Genomic DNA, 14,231 nt, shown 5'->3' on the forward strand with positions numbered 1-14,231 from the left:
TTAGTCAGCGGGGTCCTCTCTCTCCTGTAGAGTGTAAGCTCTTATGGTCAGCGGGGTCCTGTCTCTCACCTGTAGATTGTAAGCTCTTATAGTCAGCGGGGTCCTCTCTCTCCTGTAGAGTGTAAGCTCTTATGGTCAGCGGGGTCCTGTCTCTCACCTGTAGATTGTAAGCTCTTATAGTCAGCGGGGTCCTCTCTCTCTTGTAGAGTGTAAGCTCTTATGGTCAGCGGGGTTCTCTCTCTCTTTCCTGTAGTGTGTAGGCTCTTATGGTCAGCGGGGTACTCTCTCTCCTGTAGAGTTTAATCTCTTATGGTCAGTGGGGTCCTCTCTCTCCTGTAGAGTGTAAGCTCTTATGGTCAGCAGGGTTCCCTCTCTCTCTCATGTAGAGTGTAAGCTCTTATAGTCAGCGGGGTCCTCTCTCTCCTGTAGAGTGTAAGCTCTTATGATCAGTGGGGTCCTCTTTCTCTCCTGTAGAGTGTAAGCTCTTATGGTCAACAGGGTTCCCTCTCTCTCTCTCTTCTGTAGAGCTCTGATGGATCTGCAGGGTCCTCTCTTTCTCTCTCCTCTGTACATGTTTAACCTCTTATGGTCAGGGATGTTCTCTCTCTTTCTCACCTCTCCTCCATGTGTATTTTATGAGCAATAACAAGCTTTCTAGTACTGAAATTCATGCAAATTTATTCTCCACAAATCACATTTTTGTGGAAAATTGAGCAAAGTCATCAAATTCTAACTTCAGTCGCTCCGCTTATGTCTAGCATAATTTTTGCACTTTGAATGATTTATTATTTGGCAAATAAAATTTGAATTACATACAAAAAGTTTACATTGAACCCCCATATCTATATATTTTCTGGAAGTAGACACCTGGCGAATTTTCAAAATGCCACTCAGCACTTTATACACAGAGGCGCCTTCATGCTATTTTGCATAAAAATGAATTCATTTTCATAAAAAAAAATCACAATTTCTAACCAGTTTGTGCCAAGTACAGCAATATTCTATATCCGGTCATGCTCTTCTTCCTTTTGGGTACATGGCAAGTCTCAGCAAACATGGAGCTCCACTTGGCGTTTGGAGTTCATTTTTTATGCATTGGTTTCCATTCGCCATATTGAATTTGCAGAGCCCCTGAGGTATTCGTGCATAGGTAACCTTCTAGAAGTGATCCTATTTTGGAAACTGTATCCATCAAAGTATTTATCAAGGTACGTACGTATGTACTATCTTGACCTGAAAAGCATGCTCGAGAAATTAATGCATAACTTATGGCAAAACGTGAAAAATACTATTTTTTTCTCAACTATGGTTTATTTTTTTCCGATTTTGACTGTGTGGCAAAAGTGACATACTAACTTTAATCTATGGGTCAGAACGATTAATAAGATGCACAATAAAAATACTTTTGGAAAGAACAAAAATCTTTATGTGTTGCTGTACCTTATTTCTCTATTGATGCAGTTGTATGAAGGCTTATTTTTTAAGGATGAGCTGTAGTTTTTATTTGTACCATTTGAACGTACACCAGACTTTTTGATCATTTTTTAATTTCATGTTTTGTGAGACACTGTAACATAAAAGCCGGCATCCTGACATTCTATTTCTTTATGGTGTTCTCTAAATGAGATTTATAGAGATTTGCTCATTTTGTAATATTGGTTGTTAAGAGTGGGGGCTGTATGGGGCGCTGCTAAAAGGAAGCCCCACATGACTGCGTTGCCATGGGGAGGAGTGTAGTATTTTAAAAAAAAATTAAACAGGTGATCCCGGGATTGGTAGGTTTAGGAATGGGGCGGGGAGGTTTTGTGGGAATGGGAGGTGGGGGCTTGGAAAAGTGCGGGAAGGGGATCAGTTGGTCAGTGACAGGCGAAGTGAGTCCCTCCCACCCTCCCTTTTTTGGTGGTAATCCTAGGTGAGCATAATTTTAGTTGAGGTCTGCGGGATGGTTAAATTTTATTTTGGTTTGCATTTTTCTGTTTCTGTTCCACTCAATAAAGGGAATAATTTTTGTTATTATCGTCACAGTGGCGGGTTGGCGGGGGGTGGGGTTCTTGGAGTTGGTGATGATGCTTATAGGGTTTATCTGGCTTTTGTTACGGGCTCTGGATGGGGAGTTTACCTCGGGAGCTTTGTGGTTGGTTTGCCCGAAACGGGTTACATGGTGCCCTCGAGCTGGTGGTTACGGCTGAGGGTAAATAGGTGTTTTTGGTTAAATTTTTGTGGCAGGCTTTATTCTTATTATGAGCCAGATTTTTTAGCTCCAAGAACCCTCCCCTCGAGGTTTTTACATTTACAATGTTTACATGTTGTTATTCATGTATTTTGTTTGTTAATAAAATGGCCGCTGTGGCCAAATTATCCAAAAGAAATTGTTGTGTTCGTGTTAATTTCTAGGGTGGGTAAACGGAATGGTTTAAAGGGAGCTGGGTAGTTGGGACGCAGGATTACCTACGGAAAGGATCCTTTATTGGCGATATGCGGTCATGGACTCAGTGATCAGAAATATGTATAGTTTATGTCTTATTACCGGTACTTTTTTTTTTTTTAAATAAAATTTGATAGCATAAAATCTTTTTTTTTATGTATCACCATATCGTAAGAGCTGTAACGTTTTTCATTTTTTCTTTAATGGAGATTATTGGTACCATTTTGGGCTTCATGAGACTTTTTTTAATTGTTTTTCAGTATTGTTTTAAATTAAATGATTGTAAAACTGCAATTTTGGCTATGTGTTTTTTTTTTACAGCATTCACCAGGAAATCTAAGTGGCAAGCTAAATCTTATAGTTTGAGTTGTAACAGACAGGGCAATGGCAATTTTATGTATGTATTTTTCCTTCAATCAAGGACTAAAAAGCAAAAAAAGGAATATTTAAGTTTTCTTACATGATTTTTTTATGTTACATTTTTTTTTTTTTTTTACATTTTTTTATTTGCTTTGCAATTTGTTGCACGCCTAGCATAACACAGGGACAGCAGGAGATCATACATCATCTCTCCCCTGTCTCTGCTGCTGCAGAGTGCCATCTCAGGTTCTGAGAAGACAGAGAACTTCAACCACCCCCATAGACTTGTATGAGTGCATGTAATCTGATCATTGGATGCACTCTCAGCACACTGCGATTGTTTTCTCATGCCGTATCAGAATGAGAAAAAAATGCGTATCTGCACTGCCCCATTTTTCAGAGCAAAGTTGCGTAGACATGCCTGACATTGATTCGACCGTCGGATCAAAATTGGCAATTATACTCTAAGGCCGGGGTCACACTTGCAACTGCAGTGCGAGAAACTAGCGCGAGTCTCTCTCCTCAATACCTGGAACCTGCTGTCAGGACTGGAGCGTTCAGCTGCATAGAAGTACATGCAGCCGCACACTCCGGTCCCGAGTGCTGATGGCAGTGCCCGGTATTGATGCGAGAGACTCGCGCTAGTTTCTCGCACTGCAGTTGCAAGTGTGACCCCAGCCTAAGTCTATGGGTCTGTGAAAAAAATCGTACCGCACTCAGATTCCATTTCAGTGTTGAACGATTTTCACAGACTGCTTGATAGGAGAAAATGGAGAAACTTTATTTCACATATGAGAAAAACTGATGAAAATCTGACCAAACTCTGATGAAATTCGGTCCATTTTTCTCTTATGCGAAAAAAATTACATTTGAATGAGGCCTTAAAGTGGGAGTTGGGAGTGTGAAATGCAGACATTTGCAGCAAGAATCTCACCTGCAAAATGAGCCCTGGACGGCTTTTTTTTAAAAAAGGCAAGTGAGGCTCAGATATGACTATTAGTAGCCAGAACGTATCTCAAACGTCCTTGTCTACTGAAGTGTCACCCAAGGAGTATGAGTATGATATACATCCCTGACAGAGAAAGAGTTACATAAATGAATAAATTAAATAGATCTCTTAGACCTGATGATATTGGTTTACTTACTTTGAAAATCCATATCAAAATGGCTGTAAAATCTAATATTAAAATGAGCATTTTATGGGTTGAGGTAAAGAACATAGAGTGTCAGCTTGCAAACAGGGCCTTCATGCCTCTTGTTTGAATTATTGAGTAATGTATTGCTGTGTAATGTCTTGTATAGTTCATAAATATCCTCTCGGATTTGTAAAGTGCTACACATTTTCTTGGCGCTATAGCAATAATATTATATTATTATTATTATTATTATTATTATTATTATTATTAATAAGGAGAGGGCTCATGAGTCCAAGTGCATTTAGTTTCCATCCCCCCAGCTGTAACTTATACTAAGCAGGGTGAGATCTCAGCAGGAAAGAGGGATACTGAGGAACAGAGGAGTTGTCGATCTGGTTAGGTGGGTGGAGATTGAGTTTAACCTTTCTACATAATTATACAACCCTAAAATAATTACATCAGCCATATCAGGTCTGCAAGATCTATTAATTAATGTATGCAGTTTGTATTCTGATATCTGGTGATAGAGCTAATGTTATGCTGCCTCTCTTTCTAAAATGTGATTTTAGACATATCCCTTCTCTTTACATGAGACTTTACACTGTATTTTCTGTAATAAACTTGGTAAGTTGAAATATATCTTGTCAAATGTAAAAATAAAGTTAGGAATGCACCACCAAATTATTAACTAATTAGCTATGCTACTATTGCATGACGAGATATGAGAATAGGTGATAGCGATGGAGCTGCGTTGGAGTAATTCTGTCTCATTAAGGAAATATATTTTTTTTACATAATTGAGGTCCACCAAGGAATCCTTTATTAGCCTGTTGAATCATGAATCAGATTATAATGATTTTTGGCTCAGTGGTTAGCACTGTGATCCTGGGTTCAAATACCACCAAGGACAACACCTGCAAAAAGTTTGTATGTTCTGCCCATGTTTGCGTGGGTTTCCTCCATAATCTCTGGTTTCCTCCCACATTCCATAGACATGCTAAAAGGGAAATTAGATTGTGAGCCCCATTGGGGACAGTGGTGATAACGTATGTAAAGCGCTGCGGATTATGATGGCACTATATAAAGCAAAACATAATAAATAAGAAGCTTCAAGAAAGCGTGAGATGGAAATAAAATCTAAGCGCCCAAGTAGGGGGAAGATTCCTGCGTGGCTTCGCTAAGTAAAAAAGATAATCACAGAAGTAATAAATTCACACATTTCAATTTTACTAACACAAATGCAGATACAGTTTTATGAAAAGCATTTTAGTTGCGGTCACTTTAAGTACCACAATATGTTTCAAAGGGTTTTGTTGATACAAAATGAAAAAAAAAATCTAACTGTCTCTGTAATGAGTACTCATGCCCTGTTTTTGTTCAGCCCCATGCAGCAATTCTTGCAGTTTGTTATTGTTTATTTTCCAAGAGGCAGAGCTGTATCTGTTCTCTTACACACACACACACCTACCCTTGGTGATTGTCACCTTCTCCTACAAAGCACCATCCTGAGACTCCTATATAGTCTCCAGATGGATATTCAGTGCACACACAGTTTTTCTTTCCTAACTTTCATACCAATTTAGCTAATATGTGTTATCCTAACATTTTCCTACAGTTAGTAATTTTACAAGCACAAGAACCTCATCAAAACTGAGTGACCTCACACAGTCTTAAAACAATATTTCGATCTCTGCCACACGTGAGATGAAAACCTCACAATCAGACCCTACTGTCTGTATCCCTGTTTATTAATTCAGACCCTACTCTCGAGGACTTTGCTTCTCTTATCCAGACTCTGTTTCTTAACGGTTCTGTCCACTCTTTTATTCAATTCAGATACTCTTCAGTAGGTAGTCTCACCACAAGACAATCATTCAACACTTCAGACCACTTAATATTCACATTCACAACAGTGAGGCAATTTTTCCATCTCGTCTTTAAAATTTTAAGTAATACCACTCTTATTACCAAACTTCTCCACCAAGTCCAGTGTAGTCCAGTACTGAACTACCAGATGACATCACAGCTTAAAGGACAACCAAACCTCAGTGTAAATATCTACTTGTTGACTGAGATCCTTCTTTACCACTCAACAAGACCCAATTCCACTTAATTGCTGGCTCACACCGAACATTCGCATGTCCACCTCTAGAACAGCCAAACTCTGTCAGACCTTTGTCCACAAGTGGTCACACTGCAAGCTCTACTTCTTCTGCTTTGAGATGTGAGTGCCGTGGCCTGCTGGATGAACCAGCCATGTTACTTCCAGCTCCAAAGCTCACTCATTTTCTAACAAGTGACACTTTTACTCAGGTCTGCACAGATCTCTCTTTAGATAATGAGGATTTGCGGATAATTTGCACTGCTGGTATACCATATAATAAATCCAAATCCAGACCAAAAGTACATGTATTATTTCTTTATATGGTCAATGCGTTTCGAAGTACAACAAACTTTTACATCAGGACAAGAAAAAAAGGAAAAAAAACACCCCTTCTTTATCTCCCTTGGGTAAAACCCTATTGTTCTGTCTTTATCCTCCTAGTTTTATTCGGATCTCTTCTTCACATCTCCAAACCTCCAGATCACCACTTCCACAACCACATATTTTATTCCCCTCCAGCTCTTTGGAGAGTGACAAATTTGCTCCTAACTGGTGACAAGGCCCTGATCTACCACCTAACATGTTTAGTCCGCACTCTAGAAGATTGTTGTCACACATGCTCCTTATATAGGCTAGACTTCTCAGCCCATCTTAAACCTGACCTTAAATACAAATACATTGTGATATCTCACCTGGAGGTTGCATCCTCAAAACCGCAGTGTTGAAGAACAGTAATTACCAGTAAATACACAGAAAGATGGTGGTGGTGCAACATGGAGATCCAGTTGGGACAGCAGAGACTGTTGTAGTAGTACGATACAGGCACAGAACTGGAACCATAGGAGCTGATGAAGCAGAAGTACAGTTGGGTTGAGTAGCACATATATAAAGTGCAACAAAATAATCTACAGCATCTAATTAGTCCATAAGTAAATTGACAGTCCTTAAAAGGTACAGGCAGCAAAAAATAAATAAAATGGGCATTACAAATTAGGTAATGTGAAAAGCAATTGCGTTGGGCTCATCAGCTGTCCCTACCGAGTAGGTAGAATGCTAGTATTATTTGAGCACTGTAAGTGTTTTGTTCTTCAGCACTTGTCGATATCTTATGTTAGCAGCATATTATGGTGGCAGCACATGATAGGATCCTTATTTAACCAGCTGTATAGTAAGACAATGAATGGAGGGAGGTGAATATCCACAGGCTGCCACACTCCGAATCAGGAACCACCCAGGTCGCGTAAGAAAAGTTGATTTATTGTATAACTTTTTATATCACTCTTATAAGACTATTGATATTACAATTATATGAGATGGTTATTATTCAGCATTGAATCCATGTCTATGTGTTGATTTTAATATTTATGAAATGATGTCTGCACATTGCCCTTTATATATAACTAGCGCACTTTGTTGCATCACAACTTGTGTGCCGTTATTATCTGTACAAGCAGACTCTTTCTACTTATACACCCAGCACCATACATATGCGATGTCAGATTGTTGGTTGGAAACCAAAGGTTAGGTGGACCTAGGTCCTACATAGACCAGGTTGGTTTCTTTTGTATTATAGCCATATTTGTGCTTTTCAAATGTTTTTAATTATTTTGTGGCTTGTCTTGTTTTTTTAATGTAATAACATTAATGTAAGGTGATCACTATTGTCTACATATCTCTTGTTCAAAAGGTGATGTTTCAGTCACGGTCCATCCCCTTCATCAGGTGATTACAGGATGTATACCACAGTCAGTGTTTTATATAGACAGGTACTGATGTGATTGGTTGGTAATTAATTGCAATTAGGTGTTAAAAGTCATGAATATACATAAAATTTACATGATTACAAAATCATAAGACAAGCCAGCTGGTATGTCACTTTCCATAAGGAGAAACGTTACCCCTTAGATCCCAGTCCAGAGCCTCTCACCTAGCCAAATCAGTTTTCATGCTTCGCACTGACGAGGGCCAACAGCCCGAAACACCGTGTCTGCAAATTGAGATACTGATTTGGCTTCTATCCTAAGTCATATTGCAAGACTCGTTAAAGGGTTGATTGTGACTTGTAGGATCGCTACTTCCAACAGGTGGCGCTATAGAGTTAAATCCTCCTTTTCTCAGAAGAGGCAATTTGCATAAGACAAAACAATCATTCAAATCAACGATACGCTATAAATACATTTTTTTAAAAGAGGATAAAAAAGGGAAAAATTCAAATTTTCATAATATGCCATCCCCCTGGGCGGCTCCACTAAATTTGGATCAAAAATTGTTCGGAAGGATTTATTTGTGTTTTCAGACAACCCATAAATGTAATACTATTAGTAATCAGTTAACACACTTGTCCTGATTCCTTATTAGTGCATATCACTTTTAGACAACAACATAATACCACAACCCAAGAACCATAATTCTAGGGTTAACAAAGAGATATGGTATGAATATATTAAAAATATGATTTTTATTGAAAATATATCAAAAATACCATAGAAATCAGGGGGAAAAAAATGAGCGACCACCAAATGTGCAACCGTACATATATAAAGCAGTATGCGTGGTTTAATGATATCTAAATTCAGGGTGTTACAATCAGATGCTACATAAAGTGCAAGTGCAAATTAGCATAATGCAAAACATACAAGATCTTAGGAAACTTCCCAAAATCAGGGGACAACATAACCTCATCTCCAATGAACGTCCAGCCCTCCAGTCACTCAGATTCAATTAATGGATCGTGATTAGGAGCGCCCAGAAAAGAGCAGGGGTAGCCATTATGGACAAAACTTGGTACGTTGAGGAAGGTTTACGTATTTTGGGTGATGATAAATACTACTGTAAGCTGAAAACAGACCCATCATCCCACTAACTATTTATAATGACACGGTGAAAAAAGCCATCAGTTCCTGAATCCTAACCAGTAAGGAGCGGGATTGTTTTAAGTGTCAAACAATTTCAGTTGCCTTAATTTTATTTTAGACCCAAAATACACAAAAGCCTAACATACCCTCTGGGAGTCCCATTATTTCGAGAGCTAAATCAATTACAGCTAACCTGTCCCACTACATCGATTTGTTCCTTCAAAAGTATGTTGTCCAACTTCCCATATTCGGGATTTATTCCGTTTAATTATGGAGTTGAAAAACCTTCCACTCATTCCTTCCACGCTGCATTTTCTCTACACTAGATGTACAGTTGTGCTCAAAAGTTTACATACCCCAGCAAAATCTTTGCTTTCTTGGCCTTTTTTCAGAGAATATGAATGATATCACCAAAACTTTTTCTCCTCTCATGGTTAGTGGTTGGGTGGCCATCTCAGTCTCCTGACCTCATTATCATTGAGCCACTCTGGGGAGATCTCAAGCGTGCAGTTCATGCTAGACAGCTCAGGAATTTACAGAAACTGGAGGCTTTTTGCCAAGAAGAGTGGGCAGCTTTACCATCTGAGAAAATAAAGAACCTCATCCACAACTACCACAAAAGACTTCAAGCTGTCATTGATGTTAGAGGGGCAATATACGGTATTAAGAAATGGGGTATGTGAATTTTGATCAGGGTCATTTGGATGTTTTGTGTTGTCAATATGATTTAAAAAGAGAAAACACAATAGTTTTACAATAAATGGCTTCACCCAACCACTAACCATGAATGGAGAAAAAGTTTTGCTGTTATCATTCATATTCTCTGAAAAAAGGCCATGAAAGCAAAAATTATGTCGGGGTATGTAAACTTTTAAGCACAACTGTATGTGCTCTACACTCAAACATCGATCATCACTTGGGTTTGACTGCTATGGAGTTCTTTCTGCATGAGGATAATGACAAACCCAGACACCAAAGGGAATTTCTCTTAAATAGTATTGAATTTATACTCAATCATAAGGTGTTCAGCTTTGAGAGTGTGACCTACTGTCAGACTAGGGGAACGAGATTTGAGTCCGATTATGTAAATTTATTTATTGGGCATTTCAAATCTCTTTATATCAGATAGTCCCTCCTGCCGGTAGGTGACTTCTTATTTTACAAACATTTTATAGACGATTTAATACACATCTGGACTTGGCCTCAAGCGGAGGCCCAAACATTGATAAACAATCTGAACAACAACACATGGGGGCTAGAATTTACATACACTTTTGCGGAAAATCACATTGCATTTTTAGACTTAATCTTCTCTAAAAACCAGGATTGGGAGGTATACAATGTCACCTGTTTCAAAAAGGTGGACATGAACAGTTGCTTAGATTTTTCTAATGGCCACCTCCCCAAGAGGATAAAAAATACCCCTTATGGACAATGCTGGCGTAGTCAGAAAAATTGTACGAAAGATGAGGACTTCTGTAAGAATCCCTCATTCTGAATAAAAGATTTAGGGTACTGTCACACATTGGCACTTTGGTCGCTACGACGGCACGATTCCTGACGTTCCAGCGATATCCATACGATATCGCTGTGTCTGACATGCAGCAGCGATCAGGGATCCTGCTGAGAATCGTACGTCATAGCAGATCGTTTGGAACTTTCTTTCGTCGCTGGATCTCCCGCTGTCATCGCTGGATCGTTGTGTGTGACAGCGATCCAGCGATGCGTTCGCTTGTAACCAGGGTAAACGTCGGGTTACTAAGTGCAGGGCCGCGCTTAGTAACCCGATGTTTACCGTGGTTACCAGCGTAAAAGTAAAAAAAACCAAACAGTACATACTCACATTCCAGTGTCTGTCCCCCGGCGTCTCTGCTTCTCTGCACTGTGAGCGCCGGCCGGCCGGAAAGCGAGCACAGCGGTGACGTCACCGCTGTGCTTTCCGGCTGGCACAGACACAGTGGAGAGAAGCACAGCGCCGGGGGACAGACACCGGAATGTAAGTATGTACTGTTTGTTTTTTTTACTTTTACGCTGGTAACCACGGTAAACATTGGGTTACTAAGCGCGGCCCTGCGCTTAGTAACCCGATGTTTACCCTGGTTACCCGGGGACTTCGGCATCGTTGGTCGCTGGAGAGCTGACTGTGTGACAGCTCCCCAGCGACCACACAACCACTTACCAACGATCACGGCCAGGTCGTATCGCTGGTCGTGATCGTTGGTAAATCGTTTAGTGTGACAGTACCCTTAGGGAAACGGGTTATCCAAAAAGAATCCTTAAAGAGAACCTGTCAGCTGGATTTTGCCAAGTAAACTACAGACACTGTCAGGTCGGTGCCGTTATGCTGATTACAATGATACCTTGGTTGATGAAATCCGTCTTGTGGTTGTTGTTTAATCTTTATTTTCAGTTTTGAGTTAATGACATGCCAATGCTCCGGGGCGGCCTGTGGGGGGTCTTTATTTGGTGCTCTGTTCACATATTCATCCTTATGGACTTATGACAGGTCACTGATCACTTAGTGACCTGTCTCCTATTTTACATACTGCATGCCCAGTAGCAACTTTCGCTTGCCACAATTTGGCTGCCGCAAAATGGTGCCGGCGGTTGCGCACTAGTTTCTATGGGCAAGCGATAGATGCTACTGCGCAAGCGCCAATTTGCTGAGGTAATTTTTTTTTTCAAAGCCAACACTATTATATGTGGAAGATGCTGCAGAGCTCCAGGACCGCCGTCATTCACCGCTCAGTATCAGTGTAGTACCTGGTGTGCACAACCGTCAGAGATGAGTGTGATACCTCTCCCCCCTCTGCCTATGTGATGTGATATTATTCACAAGGCGCGTCCTCTCTTTTGGTTTATTTTAACCAGCTGTATGGAAGCAGTATGTGGGCACAATATCATGCAGCACTAATAATTAGACCCGGTACGGTATTATTATTGTGCGCTCTGTGACAGTACATGCACTAATCTACCACCCAGAAAGCTATAAAACACAAGATTACACATTAGATAGTGGAATAACAGATTTGCATCGGGGTACAATATACCTCCCCAATAAAAGAAAATTCAACAAATCCTGAAAACCTTGCAGTGAAATGTACAAGCGACACAACCAACTGCGGAGAATATGGATTTGACCTCGTGTTTACCCCAACTAAACCAATTTACATGCATTCAGCTGGTGGACCCAAAGGGATGAGGAAACTTTATTATGTTAAAAACCTAACAGTTATTTTGTATACTTATCTGCATCACATAAAAATAAAGTGAAAAATTATGGGCACCACAAAATACAATGCAACTGTTAATATCCCTGCACAGTATACAGCCCCTCGGAGACTCGAAGTAAAACGCAAATGGTCTGGTAAATGTCAATGCAGTTTGTATGTTCTAATCCTGATCTTCAATGTACTGTAGATGTAGTAAAATATATAGCAATAATTTCCTGAGGCAAGGTAATATATATGGAATGTCAGAGAAAGCGGCCTACTAGCCTTAACTCCGGGCTTAATGCAGTGAAACTTTTATTAAGGCATGTGGTGAATGGGGGGGGGATACCGAGACTCATTTACTTTGTCCCAATACCAAATAGACAACAAGGCAGGGGCTGAAACTTTGTCTTATTTTAGCCGGTTGCAAAAAAAAAAAAAAAAAAAAAGACCTGAATTGTGATGTAAAATTGTGTAGATATCCCACGGAAAGTTATGCATTTTATGTGGAGCCTTTTACAAGGAACCCCAAATACTCTGGAGAATTTACTATATATTCCGCAGAATCATAAAGCTATGAAATTTTATAAAATGCTCCCTGGCCTGTGTTTGGCACTTCAATGCACTTTTTTTTTTTTACGAGTCTTCAAATATATTAAAACTTGTTAGACTGTGAAACAATTAAACCTGGAACAAAAGATATAAAAAATCCCAAGCTGCCATTGTAATGCATGATATCCATAGACTTACCTGATAGGATTTTCAAAAAAATATCTGAAACTGCGTTCAGACCTCTCTGAAATTCTGGTGTTTAGATTTTTTTATTATTTTTTTTTTGGGGGGAGTTCTATTTTTTTTTCTGATTCCTAAGATTCTTCTCTCATGTTTAGGTGGGGTAGATTTTTATTTCGTTTTATATTTATTTATTTTTTTATATTATTTTATGCTTACGATTTATGTTCTGTTACCTCTTTGTTTACTACAGTTCCCTCTGTCTACATATCTCATCTTCAAAAGTTGATGTTTCAGTGACGATCCATCCCCTTCATCAGGGGTTGTAGTATAATGGCCTCACATAGTGCTCCATACAGTATAATGGCCACAAAAAGTGTTCCATACAGTATAATGGCCTCACATAGTGCTCCATATAGAATAATGGGCACCAGCTAGTTCTCCATACAGTATAATGGGCAGCACAAAGAGCTACATACAGTATCATGGCCTCACATAGAGCTCCATACAGTATAATGGGTCCTACATAGTTCTCCATAAAGCATAATGGCCTCACTTAGTGGTCCATACGGTACAATGGGCCCACACAGTGCTCCATACAGTATAAAGGCCTCACATTAAAAAAAAAATACTGACCTCTGCCGTTTCACCACCTGCTCCAGTCTTTTCATGGTGTCTTCTGGTCCTCTGCACATCTTGGTACAGCGGGCACATTGTAATTATGTCATTGCACCTGCTGCACTGAGATGTCAGATGCAGAGGGGGAATCATGGGGAGTGTCAGCTTATGCTCCCTCCTCCATGATTGCTTTCAACTGTATTGGCATCTAGGATGACGATAAAGTTTAAAGTGAGATGTCGGTGTAACAGATCAAATATACTTGAGGGACCATCCGGCAAATGCACTCAGCTGGTGGGCCACATTTGGCCCGTAGACCTGAGTTTGACAAATTTTGTCTAGAAGCACAAGTAACCTGATTGTTTCCAAGCTGTGTCGACAGCGCAGGATCTGCTGACAATTATGTGATGTATTTGTCCAGTGTAATGTAAAGTCTCTTATAATTTCTGCTGAGCTTTAGTAGAACAGATAGAGAAATAAATGCTGCAACAAATTAAAAGACAGCAAATAATAATAGAGTCCTTATTATGGGGAATTTTAACTATCCAGACATTCAATGGTAGATATAATCTCCTGGTTTTCCTATAAGCTGCTAGTTCTTATCTGCAGGTCAAGAGAATTACGTCTTCAACTGGTAGATGAACCAACAAGGGGAGGTAATCTGCTGGATCTGGTTCTGTAAAATAGACCAGATACAATCTCAGATCTATGGGTCCGAGAGCATTTGGGAAGCAGTGACCATAATATGGTAAGTTTCAATGTCATTTACAATTAAATATTCAAAAGAGG

The sequence above is a fragment of the Ranitomeya variabilis genome, chromosome 2 (genome assembly GCF_051348905.1).
Source record: "Ranitomeya variabilis isolate aRanVar5 chromosome 2, aRanVar5.hap1, whole genome shotgun sequence".
NCBI lineage: Eukaryota > Metazoa > Chordata > Amphibia > Anura > Dendrobatidae > Ranitomeya > Ranitomeya variabilis.